Below are 10,936 nucleotides of genomic sequence, written 5' to 3'. Positions count from 1 at the left end.
GGAATGATATATTTATGATGCAGAAGTACATATGTATATATATTCCTGTAATTGTATACAAGTTAGGTTGATAACATGACATTTTGTTTGAGAAGGTAATATTTGATGTATATATTATTTTGGAAAATATATAAAATGCTATTACCTTTGTGGGAATTTTGCTTCATTGTTTTATGTACTGTCATTATATGTTATCGTTGGATCACGACTGCCGTCCAATATCTCCGGAGCTTGATGTGGCATCGTTGGAGGATTAGTTTGAATATGTATGCAATTTGAATATGATTGTTCTGGGCATACATGTATCCATTATATATATATATATATATATATATATATATATATATATGTGTGTGTGTGTGTGTGTGTGTGTGTGTGTGTGTGTGGATATTTGTACATGAAAATTATGCAGGAACCTTTTTGAAAAACATTAAATATACAATCAAATTGCATAAATAATAAACCTGATCTGTTGAAATAATCTGTTGTAATATTTGCAACTTGGATGCGACTTGGAGTCGCGGATGGTGGACGATGGTGGTGGATGACGTTACAACGAGGAGCTTGGGCGCTGCAATGAAAGGGCTTCCGGCGGAAACGACGTCGACGAGGCTGGGCTTTCGGCGACGTCAAGCTTCCTCTCCTCTGGATAATGGATTATCCATGTTTCTTCGCTATCTCTCTGCTGCTGATGCTGCGGAAACGGCGCCGACGTTTGGCGTTGCGGTAAGGTGGGACGGCGGAGCGAGCTCTCTTCCCGGCGACCATCGCTTCCCTCTCTCTCTTCCCGGCGACGTTTGGCCTGGCGCGGCGATGCTGCTTCTGTTTCTAGTCGCCGCAAAGGTACTGTGGCTCCAGTTGAAGATAGACGGGAACTGGTGGCATCGCGATGAGGATGGCGGTAGGTGGCGTTGATCTTCTGGTTACGTTGGAAGAAGACGAAGGATTAGTGATTATAATGGTACGCCAATTTTCACCTTCATATTAATTGCAATTACTTTTATTATTTTACCATATTGGTATTTGCCTAATTTAATTTTATATAAATTAATTTTGGTAAATGGTAATTATTTGATTTAACATTACCATATTTATATTACCTTAATTAATATTGTATATTAATTTTTGGCAAATGGTAAAATATATGGTAATTGCTTGTTATGGATGATGCCCTTTAGTTTTTCCTCTTATTCTTTTTGGCATTGAAATTCATAATTAAGTTAAATTATTATTCAATTATAAGCAAATATTAAGATTTAAATTTGCTATTTGAATTTTAATTTAATATTCAAAGTTATATTAAATTGCCTGAAGTGTTTGCAATTTTTTTTAGGATTTATGAGTTAATATTATGTTAATATGCAAAATTCAAGCATGCTTTGTATATTCATAAATTATTTTGTTATAACTATACATTTAGAAAAGCATATTTAGTTGGATATAGCGTATTATTAACTCATAGTCTTTATATTCGATTTTATTCATTTTCGAATTTTTAGGCTAGTTTGAATATTATAGCCTATTAAGATAGCTTGTTTGGTTTCTCATTTAATTTTGAGCATATTTTAGTCCTAATTTCACTGGGGACTTTAAAACCTTTTTTGAACAAGCTATTTGGGACCTATCTTGGGTGTATCAAGTTTTTTAAAAGGTTTCCGAAAATGTTTTAAAATAGCAGTTTCAGCAATTGATTTTCCATGTTAAATCACCTAATTATTTTAATATTATGGCTATTAATTGCAATTTTTGAATTTTGTAATTTTGTCATAATTTGATAATATCCTTAATAATATCCTTAACTATGGTTTGTGATTTTGTATCACAATTTGGAAAATGCATATGTTTATGGCTATTGGATATTATTTTCTATTTCAGTCTTGCCATAATATTTTTTGATTATGATGTTAAGAATCATATTTTGAAATTCATTTGAATTTGCTTGTCCAAAACTTTTATATATTAATAATTATGATATTATGTAACATTTAATAATAATGATGATCATTATTATAATTAAATGTTGATCGGTTACAATTAAGAGAATTGATTATTCCGTTATTACTGTTATGTAATAATTATTAGAATTATTATAGTAATAACGACTATTGGTTTTTGAACCGATGGATCAATGCTTTGTGCCGTTACTATCATCATTTGTTTTAGATTTTGATAGTATGATTTGTAATCATAATTTTGAAACCATTTCATTCTTGATCCAAAACATATATGTGTTAATAGTGATAATATCATTTTATAGTCATTACTATTAAATGTCAGAGGTTACGATTGAGAAAATTGATTGTTCAGTTATTACTGTCACGTAATTGTTATTATAGTAATAACGATTATCGTTTTTGAACTGAAGAATTAATATGTCGTGACATTGTTATATTATCATTATTGTTTTTGGATTGTGATGCCCACTTTGATTAAGTATGAATATTTGATTTTGTATTCATATTTTTTAAGTTTGTTTTATGCATATAATTAAATTAAGTGCATAATATTATTGTTTAAATTATGCAATTTAGTTTTATGAGAATTTAATTTGTAAATGTCAACATATCATATGGTTTTGATATGGTTAGAATTTACAATTTTAAGCTAGTTCTCATAAAGTTTACTATATGCATTGAATCACCTTTGTATTGGGCCTACAAGGTAAAACTTTTCAATAATTGAAAAGTATATGATTATTATAAATTATTATTCAAATTTTATAATTCTTTAAGTTTTGGATTTATGTTGTTATTTGAATAATAGTTTTATAGCTCACTTTAAATTGTTATTATGGTGCACAATTTATTTGGATATGAGCATACTGAATTTCACATATAATCGTTCACTAGCATAACATTATATTTTCTAGTTATGTGAATTTAATTATGCCTTTGGAATTGCATAAGTTAGGAATTATAATAATTCCTTGTTAAGGTGAACCTTGTGTGTGGAATAATAAACAGTAGTGCATTATGTTTAAGCACCTTTAGACCGTTTAGAATGTTCACTTGAGATTAAAAGTCTTTCCATATGCGAACTATTAAAGATTTGGAAAGATTGCTTGTCAATTATGCCTTTAGTTTGAGAAAACATAAACCGGTGAAAAGTTTCTCAGGAATGGGCCAATGTGCTACTAGTTCCCTTGAAACATTACTCTGTCTAAGGAGTTGGTTATTTTTAATGAGGCTCCGTCCCAACCAACTTTCCTGGGAGTATACTTGGAATTGTTTTTCATATTGTTGCATAATTGTTTTTTAGGCTTTAAAGTTGATGCCTAAGATATTAAGAAAATAGTCTAGTGATCTTATAATTTTGATTAATTAAGTAATAGCCACGGTATCTTTGATTAATTGAAATTTTGTGAGATCACATACAGTCATAGACGTATTGATTGTGATTAATTATATGATATAATAAAATTTAGCCCACAGGCAATTTTGTTATGTTTATATGATTAATTAGGGTAAAAACACCAAACTATGATCATAATTTAGCCCACAGGCAATTATGCATCGGAATATAGTTTTGGTGAGTTTTATCATTACAGATAGGAAAGTCAATTTATTTAACATATGGTTTTAATATAAATAAATTGGCGTCTTCTATCATAAAGTTATGATATATGTACATATTCAAAAGTATTTTTATGTGTACATTTGTGGTATTAGTCTAGTTTCTTTTATGTGTATTTATTATGCATGAATGAAATTTGGATTAATAGCTTGGTACATTAATATTCTTTTGTGTACAAATATCAAGTGATTAATACAATTTCATAATTGAAATTATTAAGTTATTTTGATCACTTTGTGACTAATTACATAAAGTATAATAAAATCTACCCACAGGAATTTTATTATATTAATGTAAATAGTCAAGATAAAATATTAAATCATATTTCTTAATTTACCCACAGGGATTAAGAAAAGGAACATGGTTTGATAGTTTTTTCATAAAGTTGTAGATGAATCTAATTGAATAAAACTTCAGCCCACATGCAAGTTTTATGTCACTAGATTCTTCTATCCCCTTTGATAATAATTTTATCATAAAGTTTTAGTTGAGTCTAATCGAACAAAACTTTAGCCCACAGGCAAGTTTTGTGTCACTAGATTCTTCTATTTGATTATCATAAAGTCTCAGTTGAGTCTAATTGAATAAATCTTTAGCCTACAGGCAAGTTTTATGTCACTGGATTCTTCTGTTTAAATTGATGATCAAGATAGAATTTTATCATACCAATTTTAGAATTTATAACTTTAAGGCTAGTTATAATTCTATGTCACATGGGTTGCATTGGCAACACATGTATTTTGTTAAACTCCAAAACTTTAGTAACTTGAAATTGTTACTGTATGTGGCTTACTTGATTTTTCAGCCCAACCACAATAAAGCTTTTGAATTTGGACTTGATATACTTTTGGATCCTTATATTGGAATTGTACATATCTAGCAAAATTTCAACTAAAGCAATTTAATTTGTTTAAATAGTTGGAAATTGTGTTTGTTACATGTACATATTTAACATGTCCAACTATGGTGGGGAATTATAATCCTTGTTAAATTAGTTGGACTTGAGGATCATTAGTGTGTATATCATCTATGCTCAAGAATAACTTTATTAGTGGGAGTAATGGTTTGATCAGTGGGAGTGATCATTTAAAAGATCAATAAGATGTCCCATTTGATCAGTGGGAGTGATCATTTGGAAAGATCATTAAAGATGTCTCACTTCAAGATTGCTCCACTTCAAGGATAAGACACCTTGTCTTGTTATTATAAAATCAATAGTTCAATTTGTTGAACTAGCTACAAGTTGTGCAACATATTTCTGAAAATGTTGTAACAACATTAATAGTTTTTATTATAACAATGACATTAAGTTTATGGTGAACTATCACGAGTTAGATTCTTTAGCATTTATTGGAGTCTTTCGTCTCATCAAATTGATCCTGGGCCATTAAGATTTAAAAGGTTCAAGATTCAATGTTGAGAGACATAAAGCATGCAAAGACTCATGATGTTGGTTCATATAGATGAATCTTGAGGGTTTTTTGTTTTTATGATGATACAATATTTTTGTTGTTTCATAAAGTTACATTAATAAATCTTCGGTATTGCTCTATGACATGAAAGTTGGGCTTCCTTCCTTTGTTTTGGAGATCATTTATAAGGTGTATGTTTAAAGTTCCGTTTGTGGGCTTAGACTCATGAATTTGTTATCTAAGTCGTTGGAATATGGACTACTCAATTATTATCTTTGGCTAAGATTAATGAGAATAGGAGTGGCAGACGTGTCAACTCTGAAAACTTAGCTGTCAGCAATAATATTAAAGATAATGAGTTAGTCATGTAATATATTAGCATTTTGCTAATAGTTTCGGATCCCTACTTAAGGCATGCTTATAAAAATTTTAGGGATCATACATGGTACATGGAACTTATTATGTGACTATATTGTACGTACATTTATGTTGTCACTTCTATTTAATAATTTGGATGGTTTCTCCTATGGTTATGCGCATATTTATTTGAGAAACATCCCTAAGGTTGGACCAAGAATAAACGTAGGGTTTATTCATAAAGGACCTGAGTTGGGAATCAAAATGCATGTGATGCATAGATAGTATTACTCACCTTTTTAATTTAGAGGACATACCACTATGATTCATGCTTTTGATCTTCAATGAAGGTTGTGCCAATACTTGCACCAAATGGAAAATTGTAACATTTTCCATTAATGTTGTACAAATCAAGTGGTGTAAGTTTATTAGGCCAAATTTAGCCATTGCGGCAATAATTAGTTTTGATAACTAATTATAATCAAGAATGAACATAAGGTTTATTCATTAAGTTTTATACCACATAAGGTACTTAGAGAATAAATTACATTGTAATCATAAGTAGATACTACTCTGATTAAGAGGAACCATCTCTATGGTTCATGTTTTTTGTTTCTTTGAGTTAATACTTGCACCAAGTGGGAGAATGTAACATTTTCATTATAATTACACTATTAAGTGGTGCAAGTTTAATAGGCCAATTATGGCCATTATGTTGTGGTTTGAAACGGAAGTAACGGTTTCCGTTACTTAGCCTATAATGATGGCATGTAGGCTAGTTAAGCATGGTCCTCCCATTGCTCCTGTTGCAGCTTTACAACTACACCATCTAGTTCATACAGGAGATTAATGGTAGACAACAAAACTATGATCATTGGAGTTCTTGAAGCAACAATACAATGCAACAAAGTATCAACTATGGCTGGAGTTTTGCTTGATCATTATGCTTCCGCTATGAGGTTAGGTCATCACATGTGTTCAAATTGTGTGTGTATTCTAACACATAGATCCTTACTGCTCTCACCCGGATTGCCCTGAGCTGGTGTTCCGGCTTGATATTCTTGACAGCAATGAACATGCTTGGCATCTTGACAGACCAATACTATTTCGAAAAGGAAGTAAACTGAACTTAATGTGTGAAGGATTTTTGCCATGAAGAACCGGGGTATTTATACAGGTTCATAATTCAAATTTACCATTGATTTTGAGCAGCAGCCAATGTTTTGGAATTCACACATCTCATTGAATGTGTATTTGCAGATTGCAACTCTGCATATTCCGTGTAATATATATAATATTCTCTTGTTATTTACTTGCATGTATCTTCGAAATTGTAGGCCTGATGCGTTTATAATATTTATTTTGTTTAAACTTCCAAGAGTTCTACATTAATTGAACTCCTTGGGAACCAAGGAGTGTATGCTAAGTTAATACGAATAGTTGCCTTTTGAAAACGGCTGTGCATACTACCAATGCATAATCACATAACACGCGCAGAACAAATAACCTCTTAGATGGATAAATATCAATAAACCAAAACTGCGTCGTTTTCATTGGGCAGGAAACAATGATTGGCAAAACTTCTTGCTTTATTATAGAGTTAGATTGATGCTTTTGATGTCATTATATTAGAATCAATTGTCTTGATTTTTTTGTTTTCGTATTTTTGAAACATTTGTTCACATTATAGGGTCATACAGAGAAAATTTCAATTTTGGTCATATGACTAAAGGGGCTTTCTTAATTTTAGCACCTGACTTTTCAAAAGTGTCAATTTAATACCTTGAGTATGTAATTTTTGTCAATTTTGATCACTCCGATCAAATTTCGCCGGAAAAAAGACGATTTTACCAGATTTCAAAAGACGATTTTGCCCTTGATATTGTAGACTAAATGAAGGATTAAATTTTTCTGGCGAAATTTGGTCGGCAATTTAACCGGAGTGACCAAAATTGATAAAAATTGCATAGTCAAGGTACTAAATTAACACTTTTGAAAGTCAAGTGCTGAAATTAATAAAGCCCCTATAATCATATGACCAAAACTGAAATTTTCTCGGGTCATACACAACCAAATATCAATATTCGTAATCATTCCAATTCCACCCTACTACCAAACATGCAAAATACTTTCACCAAAACTCATTAACATTATCAAGTATTTGATTCTCATTCTCATTCTCATACCGATTTTCATGTACGAACCAAACACACCTTAAAGTTGCTTTGAAAGGACATAATTGGACATGTTGTACTGCGAGGGCATATGAGAGAAGCTGATAAAAGCAAAGGAAGAAAACATGCCTCATCTTGTACCGCGTGATCACTCCAGATATCATATTTGTTCAATTTAATTCTCAAATTTCGGTTACATCTGCTTCAAATGTAAAAAGTCTCCTTTTTTATTGCATGAATTTGGACACCTTTTTGAGAAAGATTAGCTTGGGGAATAAGGCTATATATTTATCTTGATCATTATTATATTAAAGACAAGAAGTAGTGACTATTCCATTTTCTACACTTTAAAAATTCCTTTCTTTTCTCTGAACTTATTATATTTTAGAAGACTTCAATGAATAAAAGGTTTTAGCTACAAATTTATTGTCACAATGGTTGAAGCAATATATCACAATTGCAAAGATTAAGACATTGCATTATCCCCAACTCGAAAATATTACCGTTTTCTCACTGTACTGCAGATTCTGAATACTCACGCGTAGGATACTGACTTAATAAAAGATTTGTTCTCACTCAGAGATGCTTGATTTGATCTCAAAGACCCCTATCACCCCATATTTTGAAGATGGTTGGTATTGGAAGTGAGATATAAGGCGACACTACTCAGTCAGTCAACAATGTGTATATGTTGCTGAGGGGGAATTTTTGACAAATTTAAAGAATTTTATTTGAAAATTATATTCGCGAAAAGTATATTACCAGTACAATATTCTCTTGGGCAGAAGAGGGTTGATGCAGAGCTGAGTTGTCCTGTATGCTATGATCAGGTGGAAACTACTAGTCATGTTTTGTTTTATTGGCATTTGTCTTTTGTCTCAAGGTAACACAATAACTTTACCTCCAAACCTCACTGGGAATGATGAGATGGAAATAGGAGTCATGCAGTTTGGGAGGGAAGAGTTGAAAGGTCCATCGCGGTTCAAAGTTGTCACGCCCCGCTTCTAGGACATGACCCGGCCGTATCGCTACACGAAAGCCTGTAACAATACGAAGCCTAGTCATATATACCTCTCGGAACCTTCATAACAACACTTTAATACATAACAATTCCTCACTTTTATGGCCAATATAAACAACTAGTTCTTCCCAAAAACTCACCAAATCACCACTATTAAATATTTACAATCAAGACTAGCATGACAAAATGCATTACAAGCACCAAAACCAAGCACAATGGTTTACCAAAATACAAAGGGTCAACGGGAATATCCAAAAGAAACAAAAATCTGTGATAAGCTCCAATAGTAGGACTAAGTCTCCTAGTTTCCAAAAGTCACATTCGAGACCCCACCACTTGTGCTCGTGCTATTCACATGTCCTTAACTACTCTGAAACATGAGGAAAAACAAATACAAATAATGAGCTAATGCCCAGTAAGTGGTACTCCTCTCAACCCCGGATCAAGTAACCCCAATATAATACAAAAAGCTTTAGAGTAATAACTAGAGGCAAAACTTGATCTTTAAACCATATCGAAGTCATAATATACTCCATCATACAATACATAAGCTCACAAAACAAGAAACTTTAGCTACATGGGCATCAACAATATTTCATAACAAAAGACTTTCAAAAGCACAAATCATTCCTTAACATATGACCCATTGGCAACCTACAACCACCATTATATTTTGTGGCACATGCCATTATTGGTATAATGGTCCAAAAAGACTCGACGATTCGGAATGAGTCAGGCTCGACGATTCGGAATGAGCCGGATGGAACGTTCCAACAAATAATTCAAAAGACTCGACGATTCGGAATGAGTCAAGCTCGACAATTCAGAATGAGCAATTAGGAACGTTCCAAGCCAAACAAAACAAACAACAAAATGTAGGTTGCCTCATGAGTTTTATCAAATGATCCAAATAGTTCTTATAATCAAATAGCCCGATGTAGCAAAAATCATTTCTTTAAAATCACATAACAAAGTACCTATTTCCAAAATAGATAATAAGTTTATCAAACTAAGAAATATGCAAGGTATAAACCATTCTCAAAATAATAATTTTCTTAGTACATAACTCTTTAAAAATCATAGAATGATTTATTAAACCAAAGTAATTTCAAAGGGATTGAAATGGCTTAGTTGGAAAAAAACTTAAATTAATAAGCAAGAGGTTAAGAGTTCAAGTCTCACTTTAAACAAATAATTCATTTTATAAGCATATATTACATATATAAAACAAACATAAGTCATATATTACGTATATAAAACAAACATAAGGCCTTATTAGCAAAGCAAATTCAAACTCTAGACCAACTACTACTAGCACAGCAACCATAAACCATTCAACCATCACTACACATGGTGTTAATTCCAGTTCAGATTAAATAAGACCATACTTTCTGTCCAGAAACACAGTTTACAACAATTCCAGTCCAGATTACATAGCAACATTTCTAGTCCAAAAATACGCAGTTCAAGCTTCATTATAACAATTCGGAACACAAGCTTAATTTATAGTATAGGGTAAAAATAGTTTTGAGAGGAATAAACACTTACCTAAAACATCCAAATCTTAGCTATTTAGCTTGCCCAAATACTCCTTGTCAAAATCCCTAATATTTTCAAATATCAATCTTAGGGCTCCAAAGATAAATCCACTCATAAAGAGTAAAAGATAGAGGTTAAACTCACCTAGAATACCCAATATCTTAGAGATCTAAGCTTGAAGAAAATGGAGATCCAAGCTTCAAGGTTTTCCCTTCCCCTAACTCTCTCTAATTAGCTCTCCTTGTCTTCTTTCAAATATGATGCTTATCCAAGACTCATGTGGTTCCTTAACCTTTAAGGGTAAAGAAGGATAATTTGGTAATTTTATCCAATATCAAAATAAGAAGCTTTGACTTGTTGACTTCACTTAATAAAACTTAAGCATAATTGCATTTATAAGAAATTGGGTATTACAATCTCCTCACCTTAAAATGAGTTTCGTCCTCGAAACTTACTTACCTTCAAACTTGAAGAGTTCAGGATATCTATCCTTCATATCATCTTCCTTTTCCCATGTTGCTTCTGTTGGGGTATGATGTGACCATTGCACTTTAACAAAAGGGATTACTCGGGACCTCAACACTTGTTCCTTCCGATCAATGATACGAAGAGGTACTTCTTCATATGTTAAGTCATCCCTAACTTGTAGTGGTTGATACTCCACCACATGACTCGGATCTGCAATGTACCTTCGTAACATTGATACATGGAATACATTGTGAACTCCAACTAATTGTGGTGGTAGTGCTAGCTCATAAGCCAAACTACCCACTCTACTCAGAATCTCAAACGGTCCAATGTAACGTGGACTTAATTTCGCTTTCTCTCCAAACCTCATTACTCCTCGAGTTGGTGAAACC

The 10,936-nt window shown here is 32.2% G+C and overlaps 1 long non-coding RNA gene across 1 annotated transcript; it reads right to left on the bottom strand.

The window, feature by feature from the left end:
* Nucleotides 1-8,598: 8,598 nt before the first annotated feature.
* Nucleotides 8,599-10,119, bottom strand: LOC109148503. Its single transcript, XR_002048811.1, has 2 exons — nt 10,086-10,119; nt 8,599-8,907 (listed from the first exon to the last, which is right to left on the bottom strand). It is a non-coding gene; the product is annotated as an uncharacterized LOC109148503 (long non-coding RNA).
* Between the last annotated feature and the right edge of the window lie 817 nt (nt 10,120-10,936).

Source organism: Ipomoea nil, unplaced genomic scaffold (assembly GCF_001879475.1).
Source record: "Ipomoea nil cultivar Tokyo-kokei standard unplaced genomic scaffold, Asagao_1.1 scaffold2115, whole genome shotgun sequence".
NCBI lineage: Eukaryota > Viridiplantae > Streptophyta > Magnoliopsida > Solanales > Convolvulaceae > Ipomoea > Ipomoea nil.
This window is presented reverse-complemented; position numbering and strand designations above follow the sequence as displayed.